The sequence below is a fragment of the Liolophura sinensis genome, chromosome 3 (assembly GCF_032854445.1).
Source record: "Liolophura sinensis isolate JHLJ2023 chromosome 3, CUHK_Ljap_v2, whole genome shotgun sequence".
Classification (NCBI taxonomy): Eukaryota; Metazoa; Mollusca; class Polyplacophora; order Chitonida; family Chitonidae; genus Liolophura; species Liolophura sinensis.
In genome coordinates, this window is record NC_088297.1 from 2,593,453 (window position 1) to 2,617,014 (window position 23,562).

Here is a 23,562-nt window from a genome sequence, read left to right on the forward strand (position 1 = left end):
GAGAGGAGGCCAGCATGAGCTGGACTTGAACTCACAGCGACCGCGTAGATGGGAGACTTCTTCTCACACCTAACATATTGTTGAAAAACAGCTATGTTAATATTCACTGTATTAGTATTGAAACGCCAATTATCTTTGTTAATTAGAGTAATCAAGTTAATTCAAGTAATCCAATACATCCATTTGCAGATTTCAAATCGAGCGTTCCCCCGGGCTCTGCCCGGTTTCCTCCCACCATAATGCTGGCCGCCGTCGTATAAGTGAAATATTCTTGAGTACGGCGTAAAACACCAATCAAATAAATAAATAAATCAAATCGAGCGCGTGGCATGTAAAACGCCCAGCACGGTATATCGGGGTGTTTTGAGAGTGATCATGATAGGTCTTAAACAGCCAAGGGCAAGGATTTTGCACTTCTCAATAACCCGTCTGTGTCATGCATTTTTTCCATCAGTGGTCGGAAGCATTCGGTGATGACGTCATAGACGAACATAGTGAACGTGTTTGTATCTTAGGAATTACGCAACTCCGAATACTAGTTTCTCAGGACACATGAAAATGGAGTATAAAGCGAAGAGTATAGTTGTAAGGAAAATAAAGAAACCTGCCCCAAAGAATAACTGAAAAATTTTCATTTTACAGGCATATTTTATACTTCTCGATAAACCCAGTGATATGCATATTTTCCGTCAATGTTCGGAAGTATTCAGTAATGACGCCAGTGATTGACATGCTTGGAACGCGGGACCAGCCTAACGCCCTCTATTCTATTCCAAAGTACTTCTGTATCTCGGGCTTAGAATGGGTAATATTTTCAGGGCTATACTTCGTTCTCGGGAGGGCGCCACAAGAAAGCTTATCCGTACTCGTATGGTTTACCACATGATTAAATGAGCAAGGCCATAACAGGTATTCAGAAAGCAAGGTAGCCATGGCAACAATTCTCCTGAATATAAATGTATAGACCTTGAAAGAACAGACCATTTAAAGTAGGCTAAGCATCACCCAAAAGGCCATTTCGTGCTGATTCCAAATACGGTGTCCATTATTTTTGGCTGTTTGTTTTACAGTTATTAAAATGGAAATAAAGATTGGTGAACGTTTTGAAGCATATTGAAAAGGATTTCTTTTTTGGCTGCTGAACATGGTCTTTTAATTTCACACTAAGTACAAATACGGTTATTGTACTACGTGTAATACTCTGTCCGGTTTCCACCCACTATAATGCTGGTCGCTGTCGTGTGCGTGAAATATTCTTGAGTACGGCGTAAAACACCAATGAAATAAATTTATTTATTTATTTGATTGGTGTTTTACGCCGTACTCAAGAATATTTCACTTATACGACGGCGGCCAGCATTATGGTGGGTGGAAACCTGGCAGATCCCGGGGGAAACCCACGACCATCCGCAGGTTGCTGACAAACCTTTCCACATACGGCCAGAGAGGAAGCCAGCATGAGCTGGACTTGAACTCGCAGCGACCGCATTGGTGAGAGGCTCCTGGGTCATTGCGCTGCGCTAGCGCGCTAACCGACTGAGCCACGGAGGCCCCCTCCAATGAAATAAATAAACAAATAAATACTACATGTAATAAACATGTAGCAAGCCATGGTTTTACTATGATGTTACAGATGCTTTGAACCAATCATCACCAATTCTTTAGTGACGTGACTACATTACTGGAGGTGAAAGCAAAGTGGAGTAACCCAGGAGAAACAGGCAATTTAGACGATTTAAGCATAAAAAATGAAACATATCGCTTTTAATAGCAATGAAGTCAAGGCATCACCACAAATGTAACGAAGTGATGCGAGTAACAACTGTTACGTTGCGATACCTTGACTTCATTATTATTATTGAACCCACATACAACTATGCGTCTAAAGAAGTATATAACGTAGATTTTAGGTAAGAAATATTTTCTGGAAAAGTAAACAGTATATTTAGCTTTCATATATGATAGTTTCAGTGTCCTGCAGAACTTTAAACCTGAGGAATCGGCAAAAAAATAATCATTTCGCCCATTTAGCTCCATGCTAGTCACCTCTTAGTCCGATATGGTGTAAAAAGTCCACCGTAACCCCTGAATCTCACGTTGATGCACGTTATGTACATAGCCTATGTACTGTAGTTTACGGAAAGTTTCAACTGTTTTTTTTTTTTTTTTGTAACAGGAACGTGCGATGGACGCCAGGCAGGGCGAATGAACGAATGCTTGGGATTAAAGGTCGTAATGAACATTTTTTTCAGTCATATTACAACGAGGACCGAAGAGCCGGAGGCGGTGCCATGTTTTGTGGAGCACTAAACGGGGTCCTCCAGCTTTATACGCTGTAACGCTCGTCATTTTCGAACTGTATCTAATACCGCTTAACCTGGGGCTAGGGGCCGTAAAGGTAGCCATGCTCATCACATCTGCATGACGCCTCTATGAACAGTTGCAATCAAAGCGGGACTGAGATACTTGTTTAATTGTTATTTGACATGGAACTCATTCACGGACTACAAATTTGAACTTTGATATGGAATTCATGCCTGGAATATCCACTGTCTGCCCGGTATCATTGAAAACTGATGACCGCCTATCTCTTGTTTGTTACCGGCTTTATTTCTTATTTGTATAATTTCTTACATACTTTGTCTTTGGGAGCTAGTGTTAAACGTTGTTTTGGAAATGGATCTTGCGATTATCGACTTGGAACGCCCTTTACGGACTACGAATGGTATATGAATGTCGGACATGACACTTATATTTATACAGAAAACAAATCTTGTATTTCATGAATCAAACCTGCCATCTAGCCTACATTCATGTCTGAATAACACCAACATTTTTATAACAATTCCGGCAATAATCATGGTCTTGACCACTGAGGTCGCGTGTTCTAATTCTGCATGTGCTAGTTTTGTTGCAGGTTCAAGTCATGTACTCCTCACATTTTGCTTTCTTCTACCCCAAGAGAGAGTAAGTGAGTGAGTGAGCGCTTGGAGTTTAACGTCGTACTTAACAATTTCAGTCAAACGAAGGAATCCTTAGAGTGCATGTAATGTGCCTCCTTGTTGCAGGACAGATTTCCACCGCTCCTTTATCTAGTGCTGCTTCACTGAGACGACTTACCGAAGTCAATCAAGCCGCCCCGCCCGAGCCATTATACTGATACGGGTCAACCAGTAGTTGCACTATCTTCCTTTCATGCTTAACGCCAAGCGAGGAAGTTACAACTTCCTCTTTTAAGGTCTTAGGTGTGACTCGATCCAGGATTGACCATGGATCTACCGACCCTGAAGCGGACGTTCTACCACCTGTGCTATCGGATCGGTCTTAAGTGAGAAAGTTTTAAGAGTAGGCCTACAGCGTTAATTACCGATCAACTATATATAGTTATTTCCTGAAGGAAATTTTCAGAAATTTTCAGCACAGACGTCCTTCAAAAATGGCATTTTGCCCATTGAAAGATCTATCATTAGGCAAAGAATACTCACTGAGAATATTTAGGTAAATACATATTTTGAAAGTGGCATCACACATTGTTGAAACGTACATACATGCATGTAAATATTATATTCTTAATCATCGAACGCAAAGAGCTTAGTACAACTTCGAAACTTCATCTCGTTGAATATCTGTCTTTAGGAAAAACAAAGACACCGTAAAATAGTGAAATCCTGAGCCAACCTCGAAGGCGTCCATTACCATTAGTATGATTAGACAATAGCACTCTTAGTCCCAGTGTCTGTCTGGATCACGTGATCTTTGATGATAAGATTCATTGGCAGGATTTTAAACGAACGGAAACCATGATTTGTGGGGCTGGCGTAACATTCAAGGATAGCAGTCATCGAGTGGCTTGGAGAATTCCACGAACAGATTCCCTTTGCCATCAACTCTTCCAACGTCACCTAAAGGAACAAAATAATAGCAATCGATCAAATTCATCGTACGTGTAGAGTACCATTAACTGGCCTTGCTTGGAGCATATTTTGGTCTTCGTATTATCTTGTCTTGTGGCAAAATTATGGGTGGCAACATTGTGGACTCCAACTGTATCGGCGATATCGATAAGGCAGACACGCTAATCGGTAAACAACATTGTTTAAACAACACTAGAGGCTCGCAGCAACCTGCGGATGGTCGTGGGTTTCCCCCGGGCTGTGCCCGGTTTCCACCCACCATAATGCTGGCCGTCGTCGTATAAGTGAAATATTCTTGAGTACGGCGTAAAACACCAATCAAATAAATAAATAAATAACTAGAGGCTCGACCAACATGGGTGATAAGATAATGGGCGTATTACCACTCTAGAGAACAACTGAGAAGGGAAGAAATATTCTGCTTCCGTTCTTGTTACTTTCAAAGATATTTTTTATAGTCTGCAATCCTTATGAATTGAATTTGAAGCCATAAACGCCATGTTAAAGTGCATAGGGCTAGCTTATTATATTTAGCGATGTTGTCAGTAGGCGCAAAGACGACAGCACTGCGGTGCAGTATAATTAGTGCGAAATCCCGCTTCCCAACGTGAGTTTTTCAAAATGAGAAGGCTGACACGTGAACATTAATCTATCTCATAACATGTAGATCTCGTAAAGCCTGAATTTGCTGCTCATGAATTCAACAACAAACCATTACACAAACCTGTGTATATCCATTCGTGTGTTTGCCTGGCTTTCCCGGGAGTACTTCGATCACTAACCATCGTGCATTGCGGCCCTGTCACCCATATCTCTCCGCTTGTGTCCGTATACAGAGGTCTCCGTGTGCCAATATCAAGTATCTGCTTGTTCAGGTGTAAAATGACATACTTTTCAATTTGTTACGAGAATTTAAGAACCTTAATAGCATCTTCAGTCATTCACGGAATACGAATTTAAACTTTGATATGAAATTCATGCCTGGAATACCCACTGCCTGCCCGGCATCATTGAAAACTGATGACCGCTTCTCTCTTGTGTGTCGTACGAGATCCTTACATATTAACGGGAAAGACGTAACCGTCCGTTACTTTTGAGTCACAATCTTTTTGCTTAAGGTCTGTAACGCACGTCATTTTCGAACTGTATCTAGTACCGCTTAGCCTGGGGAGAGGGGCAGTAAAGGCAGCCATGCCCGTGATGCCTTTATGAACAGTTGCAATCAAAGCGCGACGAGATACCTTGTTTAACTGTTATTTCAATTGTTATTTGACCTGGAACTCATTCATGGACTACGAATTTGAACTGTGATATGGAATTCATGCCTGGAATATCAACTGTCTGCCCGGCATCATTGAAAACTGATGACCGCTTCTCTCTTGTGTGTTACTGGCTTTATTTCCTATTTGTATAATTTCTTACATACCTTTGTCTTTGGGAGCTAGTGTTAAACGTTATTTTGGAAATGGATCTTGCGATTATCGACTTGGAACGCCCTTTACGGACTACGAATGGTATACAAATGTCGGACATGACGCTTATATTCCTACGTCGTATCGAAGTGTTGTTTTTTTTTTTTCATGGCACAAAATCTGATCAACTTTGAATCTAGGTGTCAAAACAGACATTCGTATAGGAGCTGTCAACGGAAATTGACGTTTGAGGTCAAAAATCATAATTTATTTATTTATCTGATTGCTGTTTTACGCCATACTCAAGAATATTTCACTTATACGACGGCGGCCAGCATTATGGTGGGGGGAAACCGGGCGCAGCCCCGGGGAAACCCACGACCATCCGCAGGTTGCTGACACTTAAGACTGGAGAGCAATAATCACAAGGCCAATTCCTAAACAACGTTGGATTCTAACCACCAAAGCACTATTATGCAAATATCCAAAGTACGAAGTTAAGACGGCTTCACGCAAAGAGAGCAAGTGAATACTTTCCAGTGGAGTTAGATATAGACGCAAAGAATGCTCTATGAGAAATAAATAAATAAATAAATAAATAAATAAATAAATAAATAAATAAAGTCAATATCCAAATCATGTACCATGTTACTGTAGCTTGTAAGTTCTCGAAAATCAGAATATGAATCTCCGTTGCGCTTTTATGTATACACAAACAATAGCTACGGCTCCAAGTGATATTCTCTCCGGCCGTACGTGAGAAGGTCTGTCAGCAACCTGCGGATGGTCGTGGGTTTCCCCCGGGCTCTGCCCGGTTTCCACCCACCATAATGCTGGTTGCCGTCGTATAAGTGAAATAGTCTTGAGTACGGCGTAAAACACCAATCAAAAAAAAAAAAAAAAATCCAAGCGATATTTAAGCCAGTTTGTAGCGAGAACAATACACTATGTGTGAATGCTTGGAGTTTTATGTCGTATTTTACACTTTTTCAGTCATATGACGACGAAGAGTCAGTAGGTGTGTGTACACTGTACAAAAACGGTATATTCTTGTGGCAGACCAAGTCCATGCCGCTGAAGTGTATCCGTCACGTAAGTATCATGCCGAGGACACCAGAGATGACACCCAACCCAGTCACATATACTGACCCCGGACCAAACAGTCATGTTTCCTTGCTCGAACCTCTCCGTGCTGAGTGCCGAACGAGGCAACAACAAGTTCCATTTTTTAAATATTTTTGGTATAGCTCAACCTGGGTTTGACAACACAGTACGAGGCACGTAATGCACGTGACACCATGTCATTTATAGATAAACTACTTGACGAATGAACAGAAAATGAGTTTAGTGGTGTACCTTACAGGCTGTGTTGGGCGCCAAGCTGCCACAAGATCCGGGGGGTGAGGGGGACAGGGTGCACCCACAGTGAGTTATCAGTGTCGATGTGGAACCGTAAGCTGTAAAGAGAACAATATTTCTCTAATCTATGTCTTGCATTCATGTTTTAATCTGTGAATATTATTGATATTCATAAATATTTATAAAAACCATGATACACTGACCGCAAATAACCGTTTACGACAATCAGCGGTAAAACCTGAGAACTGGACCTGTATTTCAAGCAGGTTAAAACATATATTTTACAGCCGAACTTACCAGTTAATGGATGTTGGAAGAGGCCGTGTTCAAAGCCGGCCTTGGCCATGGAATCTTTAGATTATCTTGTTGTCAGTGAGTGTGGATCATTGGTGATAAAAACAGCAGACCACCCTCAGGTGGTAGTTCCCACAGTCAAAAGTTCGTTGAAGACCGTCTGGTTTTCTGATAGCTGTGGCATTTTGTCGGGTGTATGTGACTTTTCTCTGCTGGTGTGATCATCTATGACCAGTGTGACATGTTTATAGGCCAATGTGGTTTTTGATGCCATCTTTGATTTATTTATTTATTTGATTGCTGTTTAAGGGTTACTCAAGAATGTTTCACTTAGACGGCGGCCAGCATTATGGTGGGTGGAAACCGGGCAGAGCCCGGCGCAAAACCAAGACCATCCGCAGGTTGCTGACAGACCTTCCCAATTATGGCCGGAGAGGAAGCCAGCATGACCTGGACTTGAGCTCACGGCGACCGCATTGGTGAGAGACTCCTGGGTCATTACAATGCGCTAGCGCGCTAACCAACTGAGCCACGGAGGCCCCTGATGCCATTGTTGATATGTAATTTGTGCCTGAGTTACTACAAATGCGATATTTCCAACACATCCCTGCTGGTATACTTTACCTTGCGAGACAACGGCTGGTTGGACTTTCTCAGCAATGGCGGATTGTGCTTCTGGTGTGAGCGGTGACGTTCCGCACAAAAGATGTTCCAGGTTGGACAGATCACAAAGTGATATCATCTCATCATCAAACATCGTGACGGCCAGATCTGATGATATGTGGATTCGCCTCGGCTGCAAAATTGATGAATCCTTTTTGATAAATACTATTAAAGACGTACAGCAAAGAGATGTAAAACTAGAGTAGCGACGACAGTGTGATAGATGGCAAATACTCCGACGTAACCGGTGAAATACGGCTTCTTGTTAGTTTACATAGTTCACCTCAGTTAGGATTTTGTTCTAACTGTCCACGTAAATAGTAGCACCATGGGTTTAAGCAGAAATGAGAATAAAAAATCCTGAAAGTGCTACGTTGTCATCACATTTAACACACAATAACATTAAAATTATGCAAACTGACCGGATCTCGGGGATGGTTTGATCGATAACAAAGATCAAATGCCATCTCTATATACAATGCACACTTTTCTCCCTCTCTCTCTCTCTGTTTTTTGCTTTTTTTTTTTCTTTTTTTTTTCTTTTTTTTGTTCTCTGAGCACAGAAATAGACATTCAGCGACTTTACTTGGTTAGTAAGTTTTGAAAGCAAGCTGTCATCAAAACCTTGTGCAATTGTCGCAATCAGTTGACCTCATTTTGATTTTAACCGCCAACCTTTTGAAGGTTCATAATTTCTGAATACAAATGCATTAAATGAAGTCTACACCGGAGGTCACCTAATAGGCGTTACTTCAGATCTATTTATGGACAGAAATGCCAGAAATGACTTCAGCGAGATTGGTACGTCAGGTGAGCTGGTATAGACACCTTTTAAACTTTCTGGCCATGGTTGCCATGGGCTATAGAGCTTTACTGCATCCTTAATTTATTTGTTTATTTTATTTGATTGGTGTTTAACGCCGTACTCAAGAATATTTCACTTATACGACGGCGGCCAGCATTATGGTGGGTGGAAACCGGGCAGAACCCAGAGGAAACCCACGACCATCCGCAGGTTGCTGCAAGACTTTCCCACGTACGGCCGGAGAGGAAGCCAGCATGAGCTGGCGACCGCATTGGTGAGGGGCTTCTGGATCACTACGCTGCGCTAGCGCGCTAACCGACTGAGCCATGGAGGCTCCTCGACAGAAATGACTTCAGCGAGATTGGTACGTCAGGTGAACTGGTAAAGACGGCTTTTAAGCTTTCTGGCAATGGTTCCCATGGGCTATAGAGGTTTACTGCGTCCTTCATCCATTCCCAACGAATTTAATATAAAGTAACAAGACCAATGCACTATAGGCCTGAGTGGCCTAGTGGTAAGGGTGGTAGCAAAGAAGAATGATTCAGGAGCCTCTCTACAATGTGCTAGCTGTGAGTTCAAGTCCAGCTCATGCTGACTTCATCACCGGTCGCACGTGAGTTCCCTCCCATCATAATGCAGGACGTATTGAATAGATGTTGAAGATTCTTGAGTACAGCGTAAAACTTCAATCGAATTATCAAATAAATAAATTCATTTGTTATGTATTTCATATCGCATATACGTATTAAGACAAATGTATTGTACAGATTCTATCTCCATTCAATGCAGATACATACAGAGCATTTCTCAAGCATGTAACTCAAAGACAGGCCTACTTATTTACTGTATTATTGTCCAAGTACCATTTTAGAAAAGCCGCTTGCTTCTTCTGCAAGTGTGTCCCATTCGACTTATTCTATAGAGCCGTCATTACTTCACCATTAATTCCGCTGTAAGAATTTGGTGTGAACAATTTTAAAACGAAAGAAATTACGTCACCTTGTATTTGATAAGAGCTGTAATGCAGTGCTCCATCGTATCCGACTTCACCAGGATGACTTTGGTTCCGGCCATAAGGCCACACAGCAGAGTTCCTATCATGCCAAAGTGGTGAGTTATGGGTAGAAAACATCCAAGTGTCGACCCTCTCTTCATGCCTAAGGTTGTTCTGCAATCATAAAACGTTAACTACCTGTAGAACTGCCTGCAGTGTCACGGCTTCCAAGCAATCTCCATGAATGGCTGCCAGACTCTGTTTCATTACAGTATGCATTTGGCGACGTGATCGTGTTTGTAACAGTCAATCGCCGTACTCAAGAATATTTCACTTATACGACGGCGGCAAGCATTATGGTGGGTGAAAACTGGGCAGAGACCAGGGGAAACCTACGACCATCCGCAGGCTGCTGACACACCTTCCCACGTACGGCCGGAGAGGTATTATTTAAACACATTTGATTTTGTAGCAAGAAACTTAAAATGGTTCAGCCCCACGAACTGAGTATATATACAAAAGAAATAGTGGCATAACGCCGCAATGAAAGTAAAAGAAGAAGAATGTCTGATACCATATTGTGACAAATTAATTATTGATCGTTGAAAACAATATAATATGGTGTTACATTGATACGATTTATTTATTTGATTGGTGTTTTACACCATACTCAAGTATATTTCACTTATAGGACGGTGGCCAGCATTATGGTGGGCGGAAACCTGGCAGAGCCCGGGGGAAGCCCACGACCATCCTCCGGTTACTAACAGGCGTTCCCACTTACGGCCAGAGAAGAGCTAGACTTGAACTCACAGCGACACAGAACTTAAAGTACGTTTTACAACACTCAACTCACAGAACCTGAAGTACGTTCGACAACACGCTGTAATGGCTCAAATGGACGGGTTTGGGACTGCTAAATTGTTCGGATGAGAAAAGAATCAGTGCGCATGTCTTCTTGGGTTGTAGCTTTATTCCAGTCGGGAAGCAACTTCCGTTATCAGCGTGGAGTTCGGAAAGTGAGTGGAAGCCGTCCTCTTTGCCAATTGTGTAAATTTCCTGGAATTAGTAAATACGTGCACAAGGTACACAAAATAAGTGAGCATAGTGAATAATAAATCAATCAATCTATCAATCAATAACAATTGAGGAAAATAACCAAAAGTGATCACATTCAGTTAACAAAATAATGTTCTCCAATGCTATTCGAACTCCGAAGGGTCTATGTGACCGAGTGGTTATCGTGCTAGCTCTTATTAATGCGATCGCTCTGACTTCAAATCCAGCTCAGAGTGGTACGTGCAAAGGTCTGTCAGCAACCTGGTGGTGGGATTCCGGCGGGCTCAGCCAGGCTCCCCCCCCCCCCCCTCCTCTCCAACCACAATGCTGGCCGCTGTCGTATAAGCGAAATATACTTCAGTATAGTTTAAAACACCAATCCAATAAAAAAACTTAAATTTGAAGCCAGAACGCATTTTGGTAGAAAGGGTATTCTTCAGAGTTGTACAAATCTAGCTTTTGTAAAAGTGTCTTGGGATTATAAAAAGGAATTATCAAAAGGGATTATCGAAGGGAAATATCCTCTCTCTCTGGTGATCGGTAATAAGTGACAGGGATTGTTATTAATTTCAACCTTTAAGGTTATTATTTTGATTATTTGATTGGTGTTTTACACCGTACTCAAGAATAATTCACCTCGGCGATAATTCAACGACGGGTAACATAATAGTGGCAGAAAAACCGGCAGAGCACGGGGGAAACCCACGACTATCCGCAGGTTGCTGCAAGACATTCCCACGCACGACATGAGAGGGGGCCAGCATCAGCCGAACTTGAGTTCACATCGGCCGCATTGGAGAGAGGCTTTTAAGTCTCTACACCAGGACCCGAACCACTTGGCCACGGATACTCCGAACCTTTAAGACAAAATTAAATGCCGAAAGGACAAACCTTGGGTTATTTCCAGAAAAAGGTGACGTTTAATTAGCACAAAATCAGATCGTCTACGTTACGACTATAAGTAGATGCAGTCTATATTACCACTATCTGCAGATGAAGGCCTATATCTTTTGAGAAAAGTTCTCCATCCACATAGCTGGAGTTAAAATATCATTATTATTATTAAAGGGGTGGACAGTATCTAATGAAGAAACTTTTAGAGGAGATTTCAAATATTTCCCATCTGTTCTTTCCACACACACACATACAGTCAAAATGCCGGCCGTGGCAGTTGCTCTAAGACAGGCATCGGCGAGAGCAGCTTCCGTGACAATGACCATAGGGTGGATCTCCCGTATGCGGCGGGATAGTATCACTAGAAAGATAAACATTTAAGAGTAAGGCACAGGTTATAAATAAATTTGTAGAAAACATCTCCATTTAATCAACCCAGCGATGTCCAACATCTGCTACCTTGAATCAATAAGCCATATTAACACTTTAAAGCCTGATCGTTAGCTCGTGATTCACGGCCCAATAAGGTTCCACTTTACAAAGGTCGATGGGCACCTATAAGTTGTTGACAATGACAGAAGTTGAAAAAAACATGGGGCAGTGAGACAAAACAGGCATGATAGAAATTAGTGGCGGACAACAACAAAGGCTACATTAGTCGTTCGACTTCTTTCGTTATCGTCGGTATTTTCTCACATTACAATGAATTTCCGCTGGCTCTTCGTTTCGATAAAAGCACTTCACCGTTCATAGCACTGCTTATTGGTGGCGTGTAATATAGTGTCACGAAACGAATCGAATCTGAAAGTAGATGCATTTGGCTCGAAAGAAGGGAATACACACTTATAAGGGAGGATCACTGATTGGCGGACAATCCTCTGGCGGAAGCACGCTGGCCGCAATTCACACTATATTGGTGGGAGACAAGAGGACTTCAACAAACGTTATACTGTGCAAACGGTCATAGGGCCTTGACAGCGAGGTCTCACAAACTGTGACAGTGGGGGAACTCCAATTGTTAAGCAGGCATACGGAGTTTTACACCATTCAAATAATTACTCAGTTCCATCTTCACTTGAATAAAACTGGATAGTAAGAGGAATTTCTGTATTATGCTTACCTACAGGTATGTTGGGTTCTATCATGGCGCAAATCCCTCCACTGCAGAGGGCTGCGCACATAACAGGGATGACGTCGATAGAGTTGGAGGACACGACACAGACAGTGTTTCCTTGACGGAATCCCCTCTTCCAGAGAGCGGAAGCGATACTTCGGACCATTTCGGCCATATCCCGGTACCGGTAGCTTTCATCGCGCTGTGAATCTATCTGGAAAACGCATTTTTATTCAGCATCAGTCTGTTTTAATACTGAATTTCTCCACGTTTTAATCGTTAATATCTGCAATTTTTATTTTGTTCTTTTAAATTGAAAACGAGAGAGCGGGGGTGAATGCAAATTCTTTTGGAAACGCAGAGAACCATTCTATAAATCTCCTAACTGACATAAACCCCGCACTTTTTGATAAGTATGCCTATATTATAAGTATGCCTATGTTATAAGTATGCCTATGTTATAAGTATGCCTATGTTATAAGTATGCCTATGTTATAGGTAAAGAAACATGGCAACAATCCATTTGTGAATTAACCTTAAAACTAGCAATATAAAAAATTACGTACAACGTATTCTTTTTAAGCATACATTTTTAGAGTTTCTATACTACCTATCTAAAATATTTAACGTTTTAGTTTTCTGCACGAATTTCTGATGGATTATCGTAAAGGTGGTTCAGTTTTAAGACTTGAGTGAAAAAAAGTCACTGTACATTATATATAAATCTAGCTAACAGAAGCACGATCGATTAACTATTCCATTTCTTGTAGGCTTCATAATTTCAATAGAACTACCTCAGTGCTCCGCTATACTGGTACCAAAGACGCCATGACCCAATTCCACAAAGCCATTTTTTTTTTAAAAAGGCAGAATGTCCTGAATATGCTTACTTTTTTGTAACCGAAGGTGAATATTGACACCTGTATTAGGTGGTCAAGCTTTTAATTTCTACGGCCCAACAATAACTTTTATAATCGCATTTCAAAAGTCGACATAAGTCAAAGAAATCGGTCTTAAAATTTAAAATGGTGTTTGAGTAACTACGTACCAAACGCGTTGGACACGACACGGTTATCTCATCTAACCACAGCCACTGTTTGTTAACTCGCATAAAAGTTGTGTGTACTCACAACTGCCACCTGGTCGCCATGTAGATCAAACTGACGGAGAAGGTAAGAGCCAAGTGGCACTTCCGGAATATCAATGTGAGTGTAAGACATGAAATGAGAGACGTTATGGTTCCCATCAGCTATCCCCACGGACGTGGCCTTACGGCAGGCACCTCCGGGGCTGGTGACCAGGATCTCGGGGACAAACCGCGGGGCAAATTGCGGGGCAGCCTCAAAACCTTCGTTACATCTTTCTTCACCGTTGTCGGTCTTCTCCTTGCCCCTGGTTTTTTCCTTGCCCCTTTTCTTGTTGAGGAGAATCTTGGACCGCTTTTTCTTCTGCGTACGCGTCACCGTGGTTGTTTCTTCCACCTCTACCTGTAAGGAGAGTCAACATTTCTTTCTAAACAAAAGTAGTGGCATTTGGAAGGTAGGAAGTTTTTTTTGTGGCAAATGTGAAAGTGACCAAAGTCAAGGGTCAAATCAACATCTTCTGTCAGCTTGCTGTTGCTCTCACAGTTCCAGTCATTTTCTTTAACCAAGCGTACTAGCAGTTAGACCCTGCTAAACTTTATAGTCCGGACTAAAATGTCATTAGTTTTGTGGGTGGAAAACGGGCACAGCCCGGGGGAAACCCACGACGATCCGCAGGTTGCTGACAGACCTTCCCACTTACGGCCGGATAGGAAGCCAGCATGAGCTGGACTTGAACTCACAGCATTGGTGAGAGGCTCCTGAGTCATTACGCTGCGCTAGCGCTAACCGACTGAGCTACGGAGGCCCCTTTAAACCTGGCTTAACTTTTAATAGACTTATGAAACACCCACCTGTAGGCTGTAGGCTCACATTTCTCGAAATTTCCAAGTCATGTTGTACTGGATCCAATTGTTCAGAAGTGTATTAGTTAATGTTGGTATTGAGTAATACTTCAAATTTTAGCCAAAAGTCATACTTCAAATTTTATCATTCTTTGGCGACCGGAAAGTTGTGAAAAAAAAGAAGATACACGCAATGAAGAAAGGCTACTGACCTGCGAATATTATAACTTCCGACATGATGTTATCTAAAGTCAGATTATAACACCAGAGGGCTTAGTTTATAGCTAAATACCACTACTCCAGTATTTTGGGAATAACTACAAATTTGAAGATTTGGCGATAAGATTCTGGTGATAAGTGTTAATAAGTTTAGAACAACTGGACCCTGGATTTCAACATCAGCTAGAAAAGCATACTCGCGCGGGTCTATGAACTAAATGGTCCACACATTTTAAGGATCTAGGTGATTTGGTTAAACAATGACAGCTGGAACAGTGATAGACTGTTGAGTTGGCCTTGCGGTTTGTTCAATGTTAAACCTTAAAAAACCAGTCCCATCTTTATATACAAAACCAACGGTACCAGTGGGTCCGATTTTCTGAAGAAATGAATGAATGAATGAATGATAATGGCTAAGCGTCACTTTTGTCAGTACTGTTTGATCTCACAACAGCTTTGGATTGCCGGTAATATGTCCAGAAAATTGTAACGTTTAGGTCGATGCTTTGCCTTTAGATGATTTTACATCATAAAACAAAGAAGTATGGAAAACTTCGTGTCAATACCGCACAATGGCGACTCGGGTCCAAGCTGGACTGACCATTGTTCTTTTGTAATGTGTGAGTAATACCTCACCAGTTGTGGCGTCACAAAACGTCATTGCTAAAGGAGGAATATACAATAGAATTGGGGCGCTTAAGATTATAAGGAAACGCCGGTGTCGTCAGCTTATGGGGACCAATCACATAACAATAACGGCGAATAACGTCACACGATTTGCTAGGCTAGGCTAGCGACATCATTGTTTCCGTATAATCGTAGGCGCACTAAGCCTCTACTTTAGGATGCAACGCTTTTTGACTGTGTGAAGGTAAATTTGATCTGTCTACAAGTACATACAGAAAGGATGTTGCAAAGCTTATAGTTCTTTTTTTATTCTATAGTTCTATGCCTTCAGTTGTCCGTTGTAAAAGACATCTTTTCATTGAAAGTGGCGTTTTATCCTCTATCATGTAACTAAAATGGTAGTATACTTTACAGCTGCGAAGTACAGTTTGCTAAACAAATCTGCACCAGACTTTTGTGCAAAATACATAATAGCTGAACCTTTCATCTTCTATATAAAACATCCTTACAAGCAAAGAAATGACGAAATTAGGGTGGAAAGTATTCAAACACATCCATGTTTATATCTGTTCATTTGTTTATTTGACTTTTGTTTAACACCATACTCAAGAATTTGTATGTTATATGATATCGGTCAGTTTGATGCGTGGAGGAAGCAAGTGCCCGGCGTAAATCACCAACATTTGGCCAGTTAGTGATGAACATTCCCCTATGTGACACACAGATAAGCAAACCATATTGACAGAGGACAAGAACCAATGGTCACACGAGCTTTTTGTCACCATGGCGACGCAAGCAGTGAGAATGAGGCAATCCACAAATTCCTTGAGGAAGGCCGCTAACTGTTCTTATCACATACCTATTGTTACATGTTACCCGCCTGATACAGGACCGTGCGATATTTTTCCATATCACCACCCCCCTCTGAGCATTCGCACGCGCCGAACTACTTCGGCACTGGGTGACCTTTGGCTGGGAAAGCTTTCTAAATGGGAATTTCCATGCAGCGCTCACCTACTTACATGATCATGCGATTTACTGTCTTTAAACCCTCGGAAAAAAGTGTAACTTTCTACACTGTCTGCATGTCATTATCAAAGGCAAACTTGTCACAAAAATGCTGCAAAGGTCAACAATTACGCTGCAGCTTCTCATAGAAAAGCTATGTAGGAAATAATGAGCTACGTCATTTCAAAGGCACCAGTTGCACGTATCCTTCCACCTCAAGCGTAGCCCTGTCCTACCCACTCAGTACATAAAAAGAAATGGACTCGTGTGTCCCATCCAGTATTTCTCCCTTGAAGAACGATGCGTTTTTTGTTTGTTTTTTTTTCCCACAAAATCTCACACACAATGTCAACCATGGCACTCGCAGAAGTACAACTTCAGGAATTTTCCAGGGAGTATCCTTCTCAAACTGTACATTCCACTGTACAAGTCCCGATAGCCATGAACTTTGATAACAAACTTTCCAATGCAGAAACCTCAGAAGTTTTGAAAGTCTTTCTGTCGTCTGGCGTGCAACTGGCGTGCAACTCACTAATTTTGTAAATTATTGAAGTTATATGTTCTCTTTTAAAGTAGGTCAATTTTTTGGGGGCGCATACAAGTCTGGACTATACTCTTATGTCAAAGTGTACCACTTGACCCCACTGGTGAGGCACAATCCATATGAAGATTAGATTTTTGATTTTTTAAAAATTGACCGTATTTTGAACCAGGTCATTAATTATCCAACGGGCTATTTTCTCAATTTTCACTCATTTTGTTTGGAAAAATTGACCTTCTTAGCGCAACAATCGTCTGTTTCAGGTAAATGGGACGAACTAATTCTAACTAGAAAACACAATTTTATCATTCTATGGCGACCGTAAAGTTGTGAAAAAAAAAAGAAGATACACGCAATGAAGAAAGGCTGTTGTCCTACGAATATTATAACTTCCGATAAAATAATCCTACCGAGGTGATTAAAATGTCAATTTAGATCTTAATACACCGTTGATGTGCGAGGATTATGTTAACGCTTTTTCCATAGAAGCACATAACGGGATCCCTCTATAGGCAGATCATGCGAAGCTTCTCTCGTGTGTGCACTTTGAAACGCGATATCGGACATTTTTTCATTTCATTTATTTACTCAATATGTGGCGGATGCATTTGATCTATTACAGGTATCTAAAAAAATGTCTTTAAAAGCACTGCTCCACGTACAGAATGTCTTCTAAATTTCATTTTCATCGCTTTACACAACTTTGCATTGTCTGTTATTTTTTTTTCCTACGACTAAACTGCGGCTGCGAACTATTGCAATACGTTAAAATTTATAACAATCTCCATGAGCGCGTACTGGTTTTAGAGCGTGGCGCAGGCCATCGCACTACCAGACACCACGTAAAGCAACAGAGTGCCAGGTACATAACTGGATTTTAATGTCACAAAATAGCTTTTATATGAGATATGTGATAGATAGATTGTCAGTGCAGTGATCTGATCGGCATCATCGTATTGCTCGAGTTTTGCACTATCTAGAAATATATATGTATTTTTTATTTGATTTATTAATTTATTTATTTGATTGGTGTTTTCCGCCGTACTCAAGAATATTTAACCTAGACAACAGCGGACAACACTATGGTGGCGGAAAACCGGGCAGAGCTGGGGGAAACCCACGACCATCCCTACCTAGAGATAATTAGTGTAAATTACATTTGGTGACAATTTATAGGGAAAGGAAACAACCGTGATTCCAGCAAAGTATCGTTATATACATGGACGTCTTCTTTATTCACTGTTTCACAAGAATTACTTCTCACTGTTGTGCTATGTTTAGTATAAACCAAAGCATGGACGAATAACGGCACATTCGCAGTTTGAGAAATTTAAAACGAGGAAACCTTTTTGTTGAACGAAGCAGTAGAAATAAAGTGAGCATCAGTTAATATTTGTACCAACTGTATTTTTACGTTTTCCTTTCTTTTAAGGGTCTTCTAATGTAATATTTCTGCAAGTTCATACTACATTATACATGATTTACGCTGTACATAGCACATCTAAACAGAACTCAATATAATCTTTACAACACAGTTTACATATACATATACATGCACCCACAGTATACATGCAGATAGAACAAAGACTGCTTTACATCTAGCGGTACCTAAGAGCTTCAATGATACATGAATAGGTACTACAAAGCGATGAGTAATGTTTAAAGGAAAATAAAGACAGATATGCCAAAAAACTTTTTTACATTCATTTTTGAGGTATATTTTATATTTGTTAATTTCCGCTCTATTTTATACATATTTCCGTCAGCGGTCGGAAATGTTAGGAAATGACGTCATCTATGAACACGTTAAGAACACGGTACCAGGTTACCGCTCCCAATTCGTGCTCTCTCCCAGGAAATGTTGTTTTGAGGCTTATCTTTAAGAACGTTACCACACCATACGACTTTATCTCCATACCGACCGCTGGGGCGTCAGCAAAACTGTAGTTTAAGACAACTCTTACATCCAAAGAGGAAAGCTGATAATTTTTTTCACTAGTACTTTAGTATGTTAAGGATACATCCTTCACTCGTATTAACATGTAAAAACCAAGCATTTCATCCTGCAATGTCTTTCTTCTTAAAGGTTGGTACCTTATAAATAGATCCAAAAGTCTCTGTGAGGGGAAGGGGACGTTGGGCGATTCAGTCACCACGTGAGCCAAATATAATTGTGTTCCAGGATAATCAGAAATTGTTGGAAAATATTTAATTAGTGTTTCGTCTTGATCTATAATTGTGCACATTCTCTGTATTGTTTTAATGTGGTTGTATGTTAAATGTGATGACAACACAGCATTCTGCGTAATTCTAGACCAGCGATGCCACTACATTTTTTCTTACCTAATTCTGCTTAAGCTATGGTGCTAGGGGGTGTATAAGTTGTTACTATGTATGCATTTACATGAACAGTTAGGAGAAAACCCTGACTGACGTAAATTGGTAAGAGGCCTTACTTCACTGGTTAGGCTACATATGACCATTTGCCAGCTATCAAACCGTCGTCACTACTCTGGGTTTTCTCTTTATGCTGTAAGTCTAAATCATATCCTGAGGGATATTGTGATAGGCACACTGTTAGACTGCGCGAAGTCGAAGTCAAGCACAGCCTTGGCAGATCTCTGATACATGACACACGTATGGATAGCTCGGGTTACCTGTATGGATTCGCTGGAAGTGACAGGGGAGAGATACTCAAAGGAACGGTACGTTGCCTCGGCTGACCCCAGACGACCCCTGGACATGCGGAGAGTCGATGACAACACTGTGACGTCTCCCTTGTGGGTGATACAGTTGCCCATCCTTAACCCCGGGGCTTGTTGTAGTTATGTCCGACAATATTTCTTGTAAGAGTCCACTCTTCCGTGCATGACCAGAAAGAGGAAGTCAAGAGCGTGAAGCTGCGCATGCGGAGTCTCTGGTTTCTCTCCGAATCAAATGCTACTATTTAGTCTTTTGTAGAATCGTTATTGTCATTGTATTTGTAGATCTCCAACTGAGTTGACACCAAACTGTACCGGTTTTATTGTGTAAAGCGAAAAGCTGGCCTATGAGACATTTTCAAAAACAACCAGGTTCTACATTTTAGCAGCTCTTGTAAATGTGGGTGAAGCCAGGCTGACATAAACACACGACGTGTTATGTAACAAATACGTTGTTACCAGAATTGCGTGCAATAAGAATCTGAAAAAGTGTAGTGGGCACAGCTTACCTTTGTACAATGTGTCAACTCTTTAGTCTCGTGCCTTGTTACACAAAGGATATATGCACAGACATAAGAACAATCCCTAATCCTGCACTGTTTAATATTTGTCCACAACACATTGTCGCTCACCCTCCTTTGGTGATGTTGCAATGAATTGACGTCATATCCCCTACCACATGACTAAAGCGGCAGTCGATTCTTTGCCAGTCCCAATCTAGCACCTCATGGTCTGCTCATCTTCATCTATTTACGATAGTATTCTTTGCCTGACAGTTTTCGTTGTACATTTCGCCTTCTCACTACAACGAATTGACCGCAGTCGTATAAGTGAAATGATTTTGAGTACGGCGTGAAACTCCAATCTGATAAATAAATAAATACAATAAATTGTTAACATACATCCATAGACATGTTTCTCTCTTTTTCAAAATACTCAATAATGTTTTAATTCAACGACGACAGCTTCAAGTACAGCTCGTGCTAATTTTCTCTAGTCATACGTGTGACGGTCGTTCAGCAACCTGCGCATGGTCGTGGCTTTCCAACGTGTTAAGCCCGTTATTTTCCCCCTTGGTTATACTGGTTGTCATCGTGTAAGTGAAATATTCTTGAGTATGGAGAAAAAATAAACCGTATCGTTTGGCAAGATACTGACACTCTTTCTGTTATATGAGGTACAAATATGCACCAATGTGCAAATATGTGGAAGACCAATCGTTTAAACAGCAGAAACGAACACATGGGCGTCATCAAAAGCTTTATGTTGTCGCCGAGTCACGATCAGAAGTGAGAGCGGGTAATCTACAATTTTTACATTCACTTCAAAGAAAAGACAACTCTTGACTAAATGAATATATGCATCGTTAAAGCTTGTCATATTAAAGGAGAAGAAAGCTTAAAACAATGACACTATAGGCTGAAAAGAACACATTTTTTATATCTGGTGGTGCCTGCTGCATAATTTTGCGATTTTTTCTCGCCATACACGTAAAGCCTGAAAACGGCAAAGCTGGCGTAAATCCCTGAGTCCATGGCCTCCTCCATGTTTAACACCCTGTAATTTATGCTGGGGGTGTGTTGCCTCTCAGCCAGTGAGAGTTGTTAAACTGTCGGCTGGTTCGTGTAAACTCGGAACCTACGTCCAACATTTCGGTTTCCCGATCGTCAAGCGAAAAACAAATTGTACTCTTCTGGGAAGAAGAGTTCTACCGGAAATATACGAACTGTACTTCGGCGGTTTCCGACAGCAAATCTCTTCCTAACACAGAAGACTTCAGTACTAGTTCTTAGGCAAAAAAGGAGTCGCCCACAGTGGATTTTGGCGCTGACGTTATTTATAATTTATCAACTTGAGGTACATATTGGAATTTTTTATGGCATGCACCCGTGAGGAAATGCATACTCTTTTCAATGGTATTTGTTTGATATTTAAATTTTCTTCTCCTTTAAGACGCATGCATTTTTACTTTTTTGATGTTGTTCACCCGACATATCATATATCGTACTAAGCCAAATAGCGCCATACTCCTTACAGCGCATGCGTATATGCATGATGACGGATATGTCAGTTTCAATCTGTCTAGGTAATCTACATGTACATCCAGAGATGACATCAGCTGACGTAAGATGACGTCAGATGATTCGCAACCCCTTGAAATACATTTGCTTACAGCACAAGAAGCATAACTGTCGACTTATTCCTTTTTTTGCAAATACACAGTGTAAAAGTTTGCTACGTCTGGATACATTGTCTTAGAGCTTCAAGCAGTACTGACATGTGTCAGTTCAGAAATTTTTTCCCAATCGTCTGTGTTGTAAGGACAATTTACAGGATCGACCAAGCGTGAAGTCGTAGACGTTGTTAAACGTTGGATTCATTTGTCGGCGGTATGTGATGAGCGGCGAATGTTTTTTTTTGTTGTTGTTGTTGTCTTTGGATTTTGAATAGCTTTAAGTAGAATTTGGGTACGGTGGTGTCTAGCAGATTGGAGGGACATCCTTGGCGGACTGGTTTCTCCAGGTAATTAATGAATGACAGGGACTGAATGAATGAAATAGGGGAAAAGAGTTCACTGGGAAATAATTTCAGCCATATCGTGAGAAATGAAACTGACAAGTAGTCATCTATCTCCACGCTTGGGGATTAACGTCGTACTTAATTTTTCAGTGACATGACGATGAAGGAGTCTTTAGAGTGCATGTAATGTGCCTGCTTGTTGCAAGACGGATTTTCACCGCTCTTTCATCTAGTGCTGCTTCACTGAGACGCTTTACCGAAGGCAAATAAGCTGCCCCGTTCGAACCATTATACGGATACGGGTCAACCAGTCGTCGCACTCTCCCCTTCATGCTGTAAGCCAAACGAGGGACTTCCTCTTTTAAGGTCTTAGGTGTGACTCGACCCAGGATTGACCCTGGATCTACCGCTCCCGAAGCTCTACCAACTGCGTTATTGGGGCAGTACGTATAGAGTGTAAATGTTTAGTATACATCAAACTACAGGTAATGACTGATAAGAAGCCTTCTTGGCCGAGTGGTTAGCGTGCTTGCGCAGCACAGTAAACCAGGAGCCTCTAAACAATATCAGCAACAATATGCTGATTTCCTTTTCAGTCCTGCGTAAGAAGTCTGTCAGCAACCCGCGGATGGTCGTGGATCTCCCTCCACCACGACCCTGATCGCCGTCGTATAATTGAAATGTTTGTTTTATTGTGATGTAAAACAAATCAGTATTGAATCAAATTAAATCAATGACTGATTAATAACGTCGTTATCCTCATGTATGGGCAGGTCTCAAGAATTTTTCAGTGTGTATTCATGACAGTCAGTTTTACGGGTGGAGAAAACGGATGTACCCAGTGTGAACCACCAATCTTTGACAGGTTACCCAGATATCCACGCCGTCTTGGTGGTAGATATTCGAGTGCTTCTCAACAAACGTCAGTCTGCACAAAGGAACACGAGCGTTGTCAACCGCTCAGTGTTATACAAGTTCCACGAACATGCAGTTAGATTTGTTTATTTATTTTATTAATTTCATTTGTGTTTTACCCCGTACTCAAGAATATTTCACTTATACGACGGCAGCCAGCATTATGGTGGGAGTAAACCGGACAGAGCCAGGGGGAAACCCACGACCCATCCACAGTTTGCTGGAAGACCTTCCCATATACGGCCTGAGAGGAAATCGGGTGGACTTGAACTAGCAGCGACCGCATTGGTGAGGGGCTCCTGGGTCATTGCGTCTTGCTGGCCTGCTAATCTCTTCGGCCACGGAGGCCCCAACATGCAATGAGAACCTTAGAATGTGCAAATTTTTTTTTAGATATTAAAAGAGCTGTTCAGCGAACGTCAGTCTGCGCAGACCGCCACAGACCGTCGTCAACAGCTCAGTATTATGGAAGACTCACCAACATGCGGTGAGAGCCAACGAATCTGCAAGTGTTCAGTCCTATGCCAGCTTTGAACCTGCGCCGTGCTAGTTTTAGCTACTGAAAATCATGGCTGTTCACCACTTGTCAAGGGCA